The following is a 17,941-nucleotide window of genomic DNA, read 5'->3' on the forward strand; positions in this document are numbered from 1 at the left end:
AAATGCATAGACAATTGTCAAGACAACTGGTAGCCTCCATCTCTGACTTGTGGAATTGTTAGTGCGAGTCTTTCGAAATTAAAAACACATTTCTCGTAAAAAAAAAACAAAAAACAAAAAACAGAAAAAAAAAAGAGGGAAAATATGTTGGAAAAGATTTTTTGTTTCCACTGGCTCTTTCCCAGAAACTCTGGGAGAAGTAAAGTTTTGGTTCCACTTGTGCTGGAGAATAGATCCATCTTCCAGCTTTTGTACTGTAAATCAACTGAACACATCTCCCATATAATCTAACCAAGATGTGCACCCTGTGAAAAGTACAGGCCAGTGGAGTGGATACAGTTTAAAGGTATTATTTATAATTTTGATATAAATTTGATGGGTCTAAAGCCATGCAAGCAGCTCTGTGAGGGCTTTGAGCTAACGCTAACATGCATTTCTATAAGAATTTACAACGCCATTTTGACCGTTATATGTGCAGACAGGGAGCAGTCATTAAACCATTCAAATATCAAATATACATTTCTTCCAACTGAGTGCAGGACATGTAGCAGACTGTAGCAGACAAAAAAAACGTGCAATTTACTTATTCTTAATATTCCGTACATTACACAGCATATAAAAATAAACAAGAAATGAACTGCGCTGTGAAGAGCAGTGTCATGGAGTTATGAGAGTGTGATGTGATGCTGAAGATATTTATATCCTCAAGAGACATTTACAAACAGACAGCTGTATACATAAGCATAACTGACACTGTAGTGGTTAGTGTTTGTGTGTATGTGTGTGTGTGTGTGTTTCACCTTTTCGCTCTGTGTCACACACAAACAATTGACTGTTTCCTTGTTCCATCAGCTATTAATGTACCCTCGGGCTGATCTGATTAAAGCTTGAAACATATAAACACGACAACTGGACCTCCGACATTGGAAACCGTGTGTGTGTGAGAGGGAGAGACTAAAAAAGGGTCTATGAATGTGTGAAGAGTGAAAGACTATGTGGTGTTTGTGTTTGTGAGCTACTACGCCTGAAGTCACACACACTTATCTCATCTCTGGTGCCACTTCCCTGGACGGAGCTGCGTGTGAGATATCCTCATGAGAAACGTATCAACACTTTCACTGCACCTCCACGGGGACAGAGGGAGATTAAAGGCCCATAAAAATGCTTTTGTTTCATTCTCAGCATGCATGATGCATTTCCTGTCCAAATAGGATGTTATGACTGATCAATAAAAAATTCAGACTAAGCCGATCAAAAGCTGGTCAAACAGGCGAAAGGAAGGAAAGATCAAGAAGCAAGCTACATCAGGTTTTCTTGTCAATTAGGAGAGAGACTGCATAGAGGACTAAAGTCATATGATCACAAGCTCCACATGTAATACTGTGTAAAACCCTGTTTTACACACCTTGTATAAATAGCCAAAGAATTCAAAAAAGTTTAGAATAATTATACAAATATCTCTAGAGCCTCCAAACACAGATTAAATACATGTGTAATACAGAAATGATCTCAAAGAAGATTAGATCAACAATTAGGGAGGGTACCACAATATATACAAAATGAAAAAAAACAAAGTAAATTTTAAATAAATATACAAATTCATCCATAAAATACACAAGCAATCCAGGGAGGATCTCATTTTAGATCATTTTAAATTGGTTAAAAAGATGAGATGCTAAATGGGACTTTAAAACCCAAATCTGTGATCACAACAACGGTCAGATGATGGCAGAATGGGACACCAAAAGTGGATTAGGCTTTTAAAAAAAAAAGACACAGTAAGATGTGGAAAGTGAAAATCAGAAAGACAAAAAAATGGAAAATGAGAAAGCTATAAATGTAGGAAAAAGGGAGAGAAAAATAAGCATTAATGAGAGAGAGTTTGTTACATCACTCCAATACTCCTGTTGACTAACTTCAAGCATGTAGTTAAACTGAAATCAAGCCTGAACGGTTGAAATTGAAAAGCAGTTACCAGTTTTTCAGCCCACAGCGATCATGCAGTATGTGAAAGAGAATGTCGTGTCTTATCGTGCTTTAAAATGTATTTATTTCACCTTTACAACTGTCCAAGGCCAAGTTCATACAGGAAGCGGCTGAGACATTTTCTGTGGTTTGACTAGTCGGGACAAAGCAAAAAGAGCTCTCTGCTTTCATTTGCACAGCAAGGATTTCTTTCAGTGTCAGCCATAGCTCTGCTTCACAAAGAGCAAAATGGGGGATGAGTGATGAGTTAGAAGGCTGAGAATCACAGTGACAGTACCTTAGCTTACATAATCGTTCTTTTATATACCTGCAGTGATTGTGGTTTGGACTCGTCAAACAAATGAAACATGAACACAAAAGGTGGACAGAGAGTAGGTAGTGTTGGATGAATTAATCTCCTCCAACTGCAGGTGGTGGTGGAGGTTTTGATTGTGTTTAAAATAGGGAAGCCCACAAGGCCAAAAATGATGCTCTTTTTGATTCAATTTCATTTAAAATCTAAACACCACCAGCATTTTTTAGACTGTTTGTCTTATTTGAGTATGTTTGCTGTTGCATACAAAGGGAAATCAACACTTAACATTACATCTTATTTCATTATGTTAACTGTGCACTGTGTGAATCCATCCACAGCAAGAGATTTTAGGGATTAGAATTTTTTACTTATATGCAAAGGTTTTTTTTTTTTCTTGTCTTCTAAGGTTGCTTTCACATCTGTAGTTTGTTTGTAGTTTGTCCTTAGTCCAGACCAAAAAAAAAACCTTCTAGCTGGTTCACAGTGACTTCAAATGAAGCAACACAAAATACACATGTACTGACAGGAACCTAATTTACTAATGGACAGTTTTGGAGACATTCAACATCCTATAGCGCTCTATGGAGCAGCAGAGGATTGACAGCAAGTCATGCAGCATGTTACTGCACTCTATATGTTCTCTGTTGGTGACAGAGAGCTCACAAAGAAAAGTTGACTATGAGTTTCATTAGTTGAGACTGCATCTGAACCTCATATATAATAAATCATGACAGACAGCTAGAAACAAGGGATGGAAACAAGGTGTCTTACCACAATATAATGGTGTAAAATAAACAGTGAGGTTGCTTCTTAAGTCTTACTTGCTTTAAACAAGGAACTGCCAAAAAACACTTGAAGTCAGACATTAAGAAAAACATTGTTTTAACCCCTTTCCACTTCCTGAATACTGGAGAAAATACCTGCACCAAAATGTCACACAGTTCTGCGTTTATATGGCTACCAAATGCAAATGAAGAACTACATTACAGATAACTGCCTTGACAGTTGTATGTGATGCTGGATACAAAAATAAACTGGGACATAAAACAAAATTACTAATGGGAATTTAAAACCTGGGAGCTTAAACCTGTAACCTCTTGGTTCTTGGCATCTCTGTAAGCATGAGGTCACGCTGCCAAACGCATCATCTGTTTGTGTAAACCAAAATATAAATATAATCAACTTCTCATCAGGAGAACAAGGTGTTCTGTTTAGTTCATGTCTAAACAGTGGTAACAATGTGCTTTGTGATTTTAGACATCGACAGTGCTGCAGGTACATTTTAGCTTTTAGATTGACAGTGTTGTTGTGAGTGACGTAATAAAGGTGATGATGTGACAGTTGTGTAAGTCATATAAGATGACACAGAACGCTATCAAACAATATACGTTTTCTATTACTTCTCACACTAGCTCAGTTAAAGATTAAAATGTTTGAAACCCTGCTAAATTAAACACGCCATTAACAACTGAACCACAAATCATGGCTCATTTATTATCACACTGTTTGGAAGTCTAAATCACCTTGGCCAGGCTTTCACAACACATTTTAGCATTTTAAGAGCATAATACACATGCAGCACATTACTAGATACACACCTCCGAATACACTTCACCAATACATCATCAAATTCAAAACTTTCAGTACATCTTCCGAGCTGGAGGAGGCAATGGAGAGACATGTAGGTGGAGTATTTAGCTCTGTTGTGGAGAAACTATGAGTGTTTGGGTCATATGGATCGACAGTGAAGAAGTCCATGTATGCTGCAGGAGCGGTCTGAAAGGTTTCTCAGACGCCTTGATGTGCGTTTCCATTCCATGAATCCAAGCAGACCACAGCTGGCGAGCAAGCTACTAACTGTTTTTGGGCCACCTTTTATGCCTACAGGTGGTGAGTATTTGATGCTCAAAAGAAGAAGAAATGAATAAACAAGTAGAAGTTACTTTTTTGCCTCCTCTAGTGAATAAGCAATACACAAGTGTTGATGGGCTTAAATGGGTGGGGGAAATATTGATTTAGATGCTTGTCTGCAAAGTTCGAGCCTGACGGAAACCCCCACCACTTTCAGTCTGTGTCGTTTACTTTTTTTTAAAGACCTGCATTAGACTACACACTTTTTTTTTCCACTCTTCTCTGCACTCAGTCCTTGGCTACGGTTTCCATGCCAGAACGTTCAAGGTTCAGTAAACATATTTGTGTCACACTTTATAATGGCTCACCCTCTTCCCGTTCCTGCTTTCCTCCAGAGTAACTAGAGATCAGAAAATGCAGGCAGCATCTCCCTGTACCGCCCTGCACCTTTCCTTCACTCTCATGCAATTTTTCCATGCTTTCAATTCCTATTTGCACCCTCTTATCTCTTACCTCCCCTCACCATCTTTACAGGCCTATTTTCTCCCTCCCTGCCTGTGTTTTCCTGCACAGGCACTCTTTATTTTCCATCTCTAATGCCAGATAGTACAAGGTCCAGCAAACATATTTACACAAAGGTTTCTAATTCTCCTTCCCTAACACTTGAGAACAATGCTGTTCCCTGAGTGCCAAGTGCTAATCTGTCCTCTTGCTCCTAAGCAACATGTTCCTGCTCATATTTGAATGTCATTTGACCTGCTGCAATTTTCTAATAGATCTGTTGTGTTTGTATGGTGGGTCTGTTCTATGTGTGCATGTCTTTGTGCATTTAGTAAATACAGAGGTATGTCTCATTGAATATCTCAGGTTCCGCCCTGAAATTTGGAGCTATTACTGGCAGATGGCCAGATGTTAGAGGACCATCAAACCAGCATATTTTATCCCAAACTGTGATCCCTCAGCCAAAAAAAATACCAAAACCAGGGAACTTAGCTTAGATACAGTCCTGACTGGACGATTTGAGACACAAACAAAGAGAGAAAAAACAAGAGAAAGCTTCATTTAATCTCTGCTGTGTACATTTTATCAAATTCACTTATACACTTAAAGCTCCAGTGTGCGAGGCAGTGTGTCCACTCCAAAAACACACTTGTTTTAGTGTAAATCACAGAGGGGAAATAATAAGAAAAGCATCACATCCCTCAACATGAAACCACATCAATTCAACTGATTTTCCCATTAGAAATTCTAGTATCAGATATGGTCACCTTTGCATTCAAAAGTCAAACTGAGTGTTGAGTCTTCTCAAAGAAGTGCTGGACTCAAACATTAGATGTTTTTCCTCTGATGCAAAGGAAACTAACCCATGAGAGTTCAGTAAAACCAGTGAAGGTACAGCTGAGCTCACTCCTCAGCCTATCAATGTAATACCAAAATTCCCTCTCTCTACAAGCCTGATATTTCCACATACCACTTACCTCAGCAGCTGGAGGAGGTCTTTCTGAAGCTAAATGTGAAAAACCACACTTTCATCCAGTGTAAACATGTCTATAGCGGGCTATGACACCCCTAATGTACCAAGGTAGTTAGAAACGAAATTCTTATCCTCACTTGGCCTACTTGCTACTGAAAAATAATACTCAATGCAAAATATCCACCATGCTACATTTTAATTGCCAATAGTACAATAACAATGCCAAGGACCGCTATAAGCTTCTCAAATGTCAACACTCTTTCTTTCCATAGATTGTGAGTGTGTGTGTGTGTGTGTGTGTGTGTGTGTGTGTGTGTAATTGCAAGCCTATCCTGTGACTCACCCCGACCAGTCACCTTTCTACTGCAACTCTTTGAGCAAGAACAAGAATAGACAGGGGAATGTAGCCATGGATATTGTCACCAGGATGTGCCCATAATGCAAGTATTCCCACATGCACAGAGATGCAAAACAACAGCGAAGACCCAAATACACAATTTGTTCTTGAAAATAAAATTGCTCCTATTTTTGTAGACTTAAACCGCACCGGAGCCACAACCAGAGTGATTAAAAATAATTGCAGAAACAGAAAATGCTGAAATTCCTGGGTGAAAAACATTCCTTCCAAGCCAATAGTAATAACGAGGTCAAGGGTTAAAGCCAAGGTATCCGGACTTAGGTCACACAACAGCTGGGCCTCAAAGCACTGGGAAAAGGAAAATCAGAAACAGGAGTGCTGAGGAAAAGGCAGGAGGAGATGGGATTTATTTTTCTCAAGCGTTGATGATGATGAAAAGGACTTCATAGTTAAATGAGGTGTGCGCACACTGACAATGAGTAATCCAATCCAAAAGGGATCTCTTTTAGTCAGTCCGTGTGGCAGCACAATCCCACATGGTGAGTCACTCACACTCTGGCATGCCACTGCACATTCATCCAGCTTTACAAGAGAAGAAGCAAGACAGTGAGAGGCGAGAAAGACCATGAGGAGGGGGGAAAAAGAGTGTGTGTGTGTGTGAGGGGGGGTGTAGACGTTAAGAATTAAAAATGCTGAAAAAGAGGCTTATAATACACACAAGCATCTCTGAAGTCAGATTGAAGTCTATTTAGTCAGATTAGCAGTTTCTGTACACACACTTATACACTCTCACTGTTTTGCAGTCTGGTGGCATAACAAATGATGTCCTGTTCATGAGGACAGGTCATTAGAGTTTATGTCATCAATTAAAGATTAACAAAGACTGATGTTTCATTTAGCCTACTGCCTACACAATCTCAGTCATCAGTGTGTATGCATGTGTGTATTTGTGTGTGTCAGTGTGGGTACCTGTGCTCAACACTAAGGAAATGATGACAAGTTGAGGGATTAGCTAACCTAAGTGATACAAGTGTGTGTGTGAGAACACAGTGTGACTGTGAGTATGGGCTGTGTGTGTGTGTGTGTGTGTGTGTGTGTGTGTGCGCGCGCATACGTGCACTAAACCAACAACATAGGGAGGTCAAGTCAAAGATGGTCGAGGCGGACAACAATGGCTCTGGTGTTTACCCAGGTCACTATGGCAACCACTGTACACCCTGGCCGCCTGACCTTTCCAGGCGATAACAACACTGCTGACTAACGTGTGTGCGTGTGTGTGTGTGTGTTGTATTTCCATATGTGAAGCTCCTCAGTACAAGCCTGGCTCCCTGTGTGTGTTTGTGGACATAATGTGTCTTCCGCCATATGTGTCAGTGTGATATAGAGACGCATGCAGTGTTTGAACGTGTGCACATCAGTGGAACAAGTGAAGACAGGAGACCAGCTGTGTATGTAGATATAGATAAATAGCTTTTGACCCCTTGCGCTGCATAGATATTGTATAGTATATACAGGCCTTATTGTTTTTGCTTGTTTTATTTCATGTGGGGGAAAATTTTTAATTTTTGACGAACAAATATTTGACTTTGATAAAGTACATCTTTAGAAATTGATAGTTTTCCCTCAAAATAAAGTGATTCATTCATTTTTGATAGGCCCCACAATACGATATTATCACAATACATAAGTCACGATACGATACATTCTGATTTTAAACATTTTGCAGTATGCTGAGTATTGTGATAGCATTGTGATTCACTACCTTTTTCAACTGCAAATTATGTCCCCAAAGGAAAACTTTGTCAACATCGGTTTTATCTAATAAGATAAAGTTTTCAGTCTGTTCATCTCACGTTATTCATTTTTATTGTTTTATTATTTTATTATTGCAGCAAAATGGGATTGTAAAGTCAACAGAGTGACAAACACTGTCATGAATGAACAGTTTGTATTTGTTTACAGGAAATGTAATTGGCGACAGTCAAATGGATATTGCCGTTCAGTATCATCAAGGAATAAAGATAATATAAAGATTAAGATGGAGAAAGACAGTAGAGGCCGAAAGAAAGACCACCTGCCACCATCTATGGTATATAATTGATGATCTTTGGCTTTTTACAGATTTTTACAAAGAAAATGTAAAAAATGTAAATAAAGAAAATTTAAAAAAAGAGAAAACAGAACAACAGAGAGAAACTGAAAGTAAAAATAGGGAGAAAACACAAATGACCCAATTCTATCTGTGTAAACCAGTTTTAAGATCCCAATATCACATTCAGCATCAGCAGATGCTAATTTTTTTGTTTGTTTGCACCTCTGAAGCAATATCTCCATAGAGTTACCTTTCAGAGGGTAGCAGTCAAAAGGGTTGAATATCATTAGGCCTGTTATGGCTCTGATGTTATACAAGTTGTCAGGAGGGCAGACGACTCCATGTTGAGCCTGTTCATCCTGCAGGATAATCTGATGAACTGTCAAGCTGTGGGGAAACACTTTGGCCTAATGGTTGGTCAGACTACAGTAACTAGCGCTATGAGGATCAACTGGAGCCTCACTAGATTCAATTCTTTGGTTGGTCCAGGCCGGCCGGGCACATGCAGGGTAAGGCAACATGAAGTGATCCAAAAAGAGATCCTAGCAACAGCTAATGAGAGTTTAAATCAAAGAGGAAAACACAAAAGACAGCGATAACAGAGACAGAGAGAAAGATAAACGTTATTAACATCTAGTATGCAGAGGCAGGGAAAGGTTCAGTCAGGCTGTGAAATCAAAATCATTAAATGTGGACAGGTCTCGAGTGCACATGAGATAAAGAAACAGATGAAGTGGAAAGTTGTGCTCCTGAGGAGGAAAAGACGATAAGCATAGGAAATCTGTTACCAAGGAAGCCACAACAGTACTGGAAATATCTAGCCCAATAATTTGGCCAGATTTAATGCTTTAAATTCAAATAAATTCACCTGCTTCTCCCATGCTTATGTGTACGTGTTTTCTAAATCAAACATAGCAATCCAATTCAATATTGTTAATCTGCTTTCTGTGAACTCTTATAATAATAATAAAATGGTAATATGGTGTTTTTATTTTACAGAATTCTGCTTTCCAAATTAAAGATTTTCAGCAAACTGTATTGACAAGACGTGTTATTTAAGTTTTATCTGATGGCTATTGCAGGAATAATGCAGAATAGATGCATATTGGAGGAATTTGACACTTGCCACCGTTAGGATAAATACATAAATTTGGACCCCTGCAATGGCTCCAACCATGATAAATGGAAGATAGATAGGCCTGTCTAAATACCTTAAGCCATGGTTAACAGTGAAAACAGACCCTACAGACTCTAAAACTTGCCAATACCATCTGGCGGTCGAGTTGCTGGTCGAGCAGCTAGGCTTACTTCCAACTTTTGCCCAAGCCTAAACACACAAGGAGTAATGGCTGCCATGTGTGCACAGAGATAGCACCCAGCCAATCCACAGACCAAGGCCTGAGTGTACGTTTGTGTGTGTATGTGTGTGAGAGAGAGAGAGAGAGAGAGAGAGAGAGAGAGAGAGAGAGAGAGAGAGAGAGGAGCGAGAGAGAGAGTGAGAATATTATTTAAGTAATTATATGTTAAGCAATCAGAAAACGCAGAATTTTCCATCAACTTGTTAGTCCTTTCAAAAACTAAAAATATGACTTTGTGTGTGTGTGTGTGTGTGCGTGTGTGTGTGTGTGTGTGTGTGTGTGTATGCGTGTTTGGCACAAGTATCACAAACCAGTGCTTTGCTGTGTGCGCCGGCAGTATCTTGGCCTTAGCACTACAACGCTGGAATTTCCTCCAGCTCTGCCGCCAGGGCAAGATGGCTACCATATGCCAGCTATTCACACACACACAGGCAAACACACACATACACACACACAGTTGAATGAAGACCGCAATCCAGCTAGCATACAAGTTTGTAATACTGAAGCCAACCTCACATATAAACAAACACACACTGAAATGCATAATGGGGTGAAGGCTGAACGAAAACCACACACACACACACAAACACACACACACACACACACACACACACACACACACACACACACACACATTTGTACGCACATTCAAACACATAACCTAACCCTAACCCTATAAGTTATACCCACATGGATGTGTATGGGTACATAAATACACCTCAATCAAGTGAATCAGTTCTGTTATGTAATGGACACCCTGCTGGTTTCACAAAAGCTTTTCCAATTTGATGACAAATCAATACCATACCCAAAAGGCAAGTGTCGACTCAAAACTACAAAAAAGAATGCCAACCCATTTTTTAGCTATTCTTTTTTTTTAATCTTTAGTGTATCAGTACATTTGAGGACTTCATGTTATTTGGAAAATAATTGCGTCTGTCAGGAGACAATCAGGAAGAGGATAAATCTTACAGCTATTTCACACTTTGAACAATGGCTTGTGTGAGATGCTGATTGTATACATGTTGTGAGCAGTTTTACGTGTGTCTTTCATTCCAATATATTGTTCTCAGTTTTATAGCATTGTACATTGAATATCTTATCTCATCTTATATGAAAAACAATTGGAAGATGTAATCTTGTCCCGGAAATTATTGTCTTTTCTGACATTTTGTAGACTCAAAAATAGTGAATTGCAGCCCTAAAAACTACCAAAGAGTTTTAGATGTCATCATCAGAAAAACAATGTGGTACAATTACTTCAGAGATTTTTATCTGAATGTAATTTGTATCCAACAATGTAACTTTTATCCAACCATCAATTTCATATTGAAATCCATTTGGCACTTGCCAGGCTGAGCCTGTTTTGGCAGGGAAACAAGGAAACAAGATTGGCTGTTGATAACTGATGACCAACAAACGTTTAGCTGATGTTGGATGTTCTTAGCACAGCCTGCTGATCACACATCAGCCGAATTTCTTTGGTAGTTCCTGTTTCCTCTGTAGGAAATGTGCAGACATCTGGTGACTTGTTAAATTGAGGGACTGAGTTATCCCTCAATGATATGTGTAGAAGGAAGAAAAAGTGAGAGCTGTACTAGATGATGAGTGCTTAACCCACAGACAGGCAGCCTTCACTCTCCTGCATGCAGCAAGGTGTCAGGTGTTTATATTACACTGCTTAGGAGGGATCTTTAAAAATAACACTCTACGCTGCCAGACAGTGCCGTAGTAAACAAACACCACCATGTGCTAACGCAAGCCACAGCCAGGATTTGAATCTTCTGTCTCCTGTATACAGAGCCTCAGTGGTACTGAAAAAGAAGCTCTGGGGGCCCAAAGACAGTAAAAGAGTGGCTAAGGCACAGTGCTAACTGCATAAGATCAGTGTTTTTATGCAAAGAAACCTATTTATAACACTGTATTAACCCTTCAACTGACCTTTTAAATCATCAAGTGGCAGAATCTTGAGATTTCACAGAGTAGTGGTGTCCAGGTACTCAACCAACATTAACAATACTTGAATAAGCTGCTACGTCTAAGGGATTTGGCATAGTAAGGCATATGAAAAGGCATAGTAAGCACAGTACACATGTCGAACCTGAATCATAAGAGAACAAGGTTTGGACTCTCCAATCTCCAGGCCTGATGTCATTTCTGTGACCTAAAGAGAAGGTTTTTATTTTATTTTTTTCCAGTGAGATGTCCAACTTTTCTTTTGCTTGGTAAACAGCTTCATAAAGTCTGCATTTAAAATCACTTGTACAAGCCAAGACATTTTGTTCTAGCTTAGTGGCTCTCAAGCACTCCTGAAAGAAAGCCAAAGCACCACAAGCAGAGTGGCCAAGCAGATGTTCTCCTGGACAACGTCTTGGCTGCCAACATGGAGGCATGGCACACCTTCCTCTCGGGGTGTAACAGTGTAATAGTAAATGTATGGTTTAGTAGGTATTGCAGTTTTAGGGTGAGGCTTTGGCTGCGAGACTCTGCTTGAACACTCTGAGAGATGAATGACTTGTAAACGCCAAAATGCAAATGCAACATTGTGTAGAGCCACGCAATCATCCTAAATGGAGAGTGTTTTTTTGCATCTCTCAATTCCTGGAGTTATGTAAGGCGGTAACAGCTTATAAACTCATCATTGAGAGCGTTTATATTCTGATGCTTTAAGTAACATTCTTCATTCTATAGTTTCGGAAACCAAAGAAACTGTCTGACAATGTGTCCTTTATCCCCATATTTCAATGATAGTGCGTCTTCCAGTGTTGATTTAGTTTCCTGGGAAACCATAAACAGAAATGAAGTGGGAGGCTCCTCCCACTGTGGTTTCACATTGGTCTTCACCAAACAGAAATGATAGCTGTATTAGTGGGATTAATTGGACTAGCATGGGTTGGCTGACAGTAAACAACTGCACCTCGTGCTCGTTTTAAAAAAGACTGAGGTGTAGCTAATTAGAAAAGAGAATGTTAACTAAACCAGCTACAGAAAAGCAAAAGTTCTGGTGACATTTGTTTACAAGCTCTGGTTTTCCCATAAATGTATAAAGTGAATCTAAATGAACCAAGTACAAAAAAGGTGAGAAAGGAAACTTTTCCACAAACAAAATCAACTGTGGATGTGATCTCACCTCTCAACATGTTTGGCTGTGTTTAACTACGCTTAACTGTTTGGACTTCGTTCAACTGGAGTCAGCTGGCAGTACGAGAATATTACCGTAAACCGCAGCATTTTATAACTGTGGTTTGGAAAATTCCATAGCGATAGTGTCCTAGTTAAGACTCCCAGTCATCTGTATACTGACCTAAACATCTGCCAATGCATCTACCACTGTACTCTGATGAATCACACAGCCGAAGAGTGAGCGACTACGTTTATGTGCTCTTGTATGTTGTTGTATCGCGAGTTTAATTTATGCTGTTTGGTTCAGTATCTGAAATGTAGCAGAACAGAATCAATACTGCTGGTAGCCAGAGGAAGATGATGGCCCAACAAACATCTGTTCTGTATGAGCCAATGACAGGCTCTTTAAACATACACCCACCTACCCACCCACATCTGCTCTCTGTTATCCAACAAGGCCTTACACATAGACAGACACAGCCACAGGCGCATACACAGATACACACATCTTTGCTGTGTGATCAATTACTAGCCTTTGCAGAGCCAACCCATCATCCGAAAGAGCAACAAAAAATCTAACATCAACACAGACTAGCAAAAGATGGAGAAGAGGGACATGGAAAAGACGTTCTTTTGTGACACTCAAATAATTTTTTTTATATTTTGGTCAGTAATGTGGAACTGTGATTCTACTACTAAAACAGCTGCATTTGCTTTCTGTGTTAACCAAACAAATAGCTCAATTCCAACCACGATTGACAGATCAGCCATGTGTCAGTTGATGGCTTATTGTGAGAGCCTGAAAAAAAAGAATACATCAAATGATCATGAACACATACACAAACGCTCACACACATATGCTGCGGATGATAGCTGTACCAAACTCGGTCCAAGTCAATAAGCCAGCAGGTTGGCTAGCCAACTAACTCTGCCCAGTTCTGCTTTGCCGCACTCCTCTGATGATCTGCTCTGTGAGTTGTGATTTTGTGTATTTCTGTGTGTGTGTGTGTGTGTGTGTGTGTGTGTGTGTGTGCAAAAGCGCGTCCACGTACATTTGACTGGCGCCATGCTACTGCTGGGAGCAATTATAAAGACATGAAGCAGATAGTTGAAGATTGCTGTTTTATGCAACGCTGAGAAACACGTGTGCATGAACGTACACTAAAATAAGATAAACTGGGTTGTCTTCAGGAGTACTGTCATTTTGTTCACATTGACACTATGTTATTACAATAAGACAAATTAATTAAAACACAAAGCATCCTGGAGGCTAAGATAACGCCTGTCATGCTCCAACAAACTATCCAGTGAAGGAAGAACGTCGCTGAAATAATTAAAAACACATGATTTTTCCTTAATTAATTGCAATTTGTGTCAAGAATCTTTTGAGTGTCATAACTCAGTCACATCAGAACACCAAATTCATACAAATAAATATACATACACAAGGCGTTCCTTGTGACTTCTTCAGTATCACATTTAAACTCCCTGTTTACGTCACCAAAACCATAGTGGCAAAAACTCTAATCATATATATTCCAAAACAATCCATGAAAATTATGTATATATATCATACATATATATATATATATACACTTCTTATATTCCTGGAACCCTGCAATTGTCCTCTATCTATTCATACAATTGTAGACATACAGGCAGAAAAGCCAAACAATTAAAAACAAAAACAATCTTAGAGCATGTATAGTATCACACACAAGTCAAATGATGGCATTTTTGAGTAGCCTAAGTAATTCTGAAAATAACAACATGTGGCATGGCTAGCTAAGACACGTAGCTATGCCTTTTGCCTGTTAATAAAAGTAGTGAAAATCGAAAAGCGTTACGTGGGACAGATAAAGAGATAAAGAGATAAAGATTACAGTGAGGTAATACAGTAAAAGTATTTTCCTTCATGGCACCATATTGGGTGTGAGTGTGTTTGTGTGTGTGCACAAGTTTATGTGTGTTTGCCTTTCACCGACAGATGACCTTTAACACAGCCGGTAAAGAGCTTTGCCATGTGTTCAGCAGGAAGGGAAACATATACACCCAAATTACACAAACATGTTAGGACATACACACACATATACAACAGAGAGCCCGCCCCCCACCACCCAATTCCACCCACACACCCACGCTTTGACCGTCCTACACCCACACACACATGACCCCTGTTCGCTAGAGCGATGAGTCACTCTGCTGGGAACTCCATGCTTTCCACATTACTACCGACTGGCTGACTGACTGTCCCAACATGCTGAGAGAGAGGTAGAGAGTTTAGTAGGTAACAGAATGGAGATGAGAGAGAGGGGGGAAGAAGAAAAAAAAGAGATATATATACTGAGAGAAAACAGTGAGAGTGACCGAAAGAAGAGCTGAACCAAAAGTGTGTGAAATAGTGAGAGGGAGAGAGAGAGAGAGAGAACAGACAGGGTGAGATTAATTGTGTTTAATGTCCCTCAATGGTTGTTCAATTATACACGAGGGCACAGTGAAAAAGTAAGTTTAACTTCCAGTCACAGCACACTCCAAACCAGAGAGAAAAAAAAAATCCTAAACAATCCTACAAAGCCATGCTTTCTTGATTACTACTGTCTGACTGTCCGTTCAAAAATGCTGCAGGAAACGAGACAAGCACAGAAGAAAGTAAGACACAGAGACACAGAATAATCTGAATGTAATCGACATTTTCATACAAGTAAATGCCTGTCCTGTCAGTCACAAACATATATAAACACAACATATATTGAATGTATATACAGTTCATAAAGGCATTTACATTAGGATGTTCTAAACTAAACACTTGGTCGGTCTTTCTTGGTCAAAGTCTAGGCTAATGGCAAACAGGAAGTAATGCATTTTGTGCATGTCCAGTCTGTTCTTGAGTTAACGCAGATCAACTGCAGAGTGAACATATATGATACCAAGATCACAGATTAAGATTACAAATATATTTTTCAAAAAAAAACCTTCTTTCACTTAACAATAGAAGCAAAGTTTTTGAATGATAAGCACAAGCAGCTGTACAAGACCCTAACCCTAAATAAAAATGTCTAAAAATGTCATTAGATCAAGAGCTATCTGATCAAAGAATAAGTAAACAAGATTATGAATCTGACATATTCTTTACGGTTTTCTGTAAACTACAGACACATTTTGGCCGGTACCAAAAAGATACTGAGGCTCGATTTCGCTGCCCTATAGCCACAATAAAAAACAAAATAAAAACACTACCATTACTTACTGGTAAGTATGTTGGAAAAACACCAGAACAATGAGCTTTCACACCAACAATGGAGACAACAAATAAAAATAAAAACAAACCACACTAATGAGCTCTTAGCACCAAAAGAAGCAAATTAAAAGCAAATGGAAAAATGGAAACAAAGAAAAGAAAATCTAATAAAAAAGACCAAAATAAGAAATCCTGCGGATTACCCCCTTTGGTACATCTTGTGCTGTTATGTTTATAGTTAGGGTGTGTCACATGTTTTCCCTTTTCAACTGTGTAAATGCAAAAATAAGTTATAAGCATGATGAACTTGCATCATTCGACCACAGGGAGTTATTTCCACCATGGGATTTGCTCTAACTCCTACACTCATCATTGAGGATTTGCTTCTATTTAATTCACTGCAGATTGATCAATGGAATTGAAGTGGAGAGTGAAGGAGAGGGAGGGGGGGTAGAAAAGAAGAGGGGAATAAGGAAAGAAGACAAGAATGATAGAAGGACAGGGAAGGAGAGGAGCAGGGCAGACATTAGAAAAGAGCAAAGGAGGAAAGAGGCAGGGCAGAGAAAGAGACAAACAGAACAGCTGAACATTAAAGAGTAGGATTCTACAGGAGTAGGTACTGAATGCAACAATTGTATGATCTACATGATGATGATCATAAAGGAAAACAGGGAAAAAATGGCTCAAGTCTTCTTAAAATTCTTTACACACTAACAGATCTTGTAGAGCCTTAGTGATAAAGACACCCACTTAAAAAAATGAAGAGAAGAAACCTTCAGAAAGATGTCACCTTTGTAAATAAATACTGAACAGACCAGTAGGGTCACAACTGGATTACTGTGTGTTCTTTCTAAATGGAATATGCACACCTTATTTTCATGGCTTTCTACATTTTTGTGGCACAAAAATCACAAAGCAACTCAGATGTAGACCTGCACATTTGAAAAAAAAGTGTTATACAAGCTAGCATTGGTGGGCTACCACATATCATTCTGAGCATCAACTGTAAACCACCATTAAAAACTGGAAAAATATGCAAAAACAGCTTTGGTGGCTTGGTTTATATGCCAAGATGAATCAAACTCTCTATGACTGGATCAGGCAAAAAGATCACACAGTAAAGCAAACAGCCCCTATACGCTGTACGCCAGGCCGAGGCAAAACACACACACACACACACACGCGCACACACACACACACACACACACACACACACGAATAGTTGAGCTGCAGCGTACACTGTAGGATCTACAGTAGGACTATTCAGGCAAAGCAGACAGTCGGGCAAACAGACCCTATATATGTCAGGCTGAAGCGAATACTCAAAAAGCTCATCTGCACTGTTCACTGCAGAATCTACAGTGTGACTATTCAGACAAAACCAGACAGCAAACATACTTCATGTGAGCTAATACAGCAGGCTAAGTAGGTTAGATTTGAATCGAAAGGAAAAAAATCATCAACAACCTCATTACTGTCTGAATTATTATTTATTTCATTATCATATGCAGGAAGCAGGATGCAACACAAACTATAACGACGTTTCTTTCAGATTGAATGAGTGACAAATAAAGAGAAAGCCCTCATCAGACTGCTTGGCTCTGCTGTGCGATGCACAGACCTGGCTCACAGGCAGCCCACTATCCAACCAGTCTGACAGTGAGGCAGATAGGAGGCTGATTTACAGTGCAGCGCCATGATATGGTTTCAAAGTTTGTTGATTTTGAGATGCTCTGTGTTTGTGTGTACGTGTCTTGTGTGTGTGTGTGTGTGTGTGTGTGTGTGTGTGTGTGTGTCTCTGGGGTGATCAAGGAGACAGATTAAAAAGCTGGTTAAAGATCAAAGGCAGTATCAGAGGGAGGGAAGTTTTCAGAGTAAAAATCTGTCATACCAGAAAAAGCTCTACATGATCTCACCAGCTCAAGCATTGGTTTTACTCCATGACTGACACCTTGGACCAAACACAATGTGTGACTAGAATATACACTATATGTTTATAACTTGACATGAATTAAAAGGGATTGACTTGGACTGTATCTAATCAAGGCAATGTTAACAGGGCATTAGGTGTCGATGTTGATCTGTTGACATAGAGTACACACATTTAATTGCAAGTTAGTCTAACTCTGCATTTGGTCTTCTTTGCTGCCTTTTTGTTGAAGTTTA

At 39.4% G+C, this 17,941-nt stretch overlaps 1 protein-coding gene across 1 annotated transcript in view; it reads right to left on the bottom strand.

Moving 5' to 3' along the window:
* Positions 1 to 17,941, bottom strand: part of il11ra (interleukin 11 receptor subunit alpha) — a 41,254-nt gene that overhangs the window by 12,645 nt on the left and 10,668 nt on the right. The gene's annotated exons all lie outside the window — the stretch shown is intronic.

The sequence above is a fragment of the Enoplosus armatus genome, chromosome 18 (genome assembly GCF_043641665.1).
Source record: "Enoplosus armatus isolate fEnoArm2 chromosome 18, fEnoArm2.hap1, whole genome shotgun sequence".
Taxonomy (NCBI): Eukaryota; Metazoa; Chordata; class Actinopteri; order Centrarchiformes; family Enoplosidae; genus Enoplosus; species Enoplosus armatus.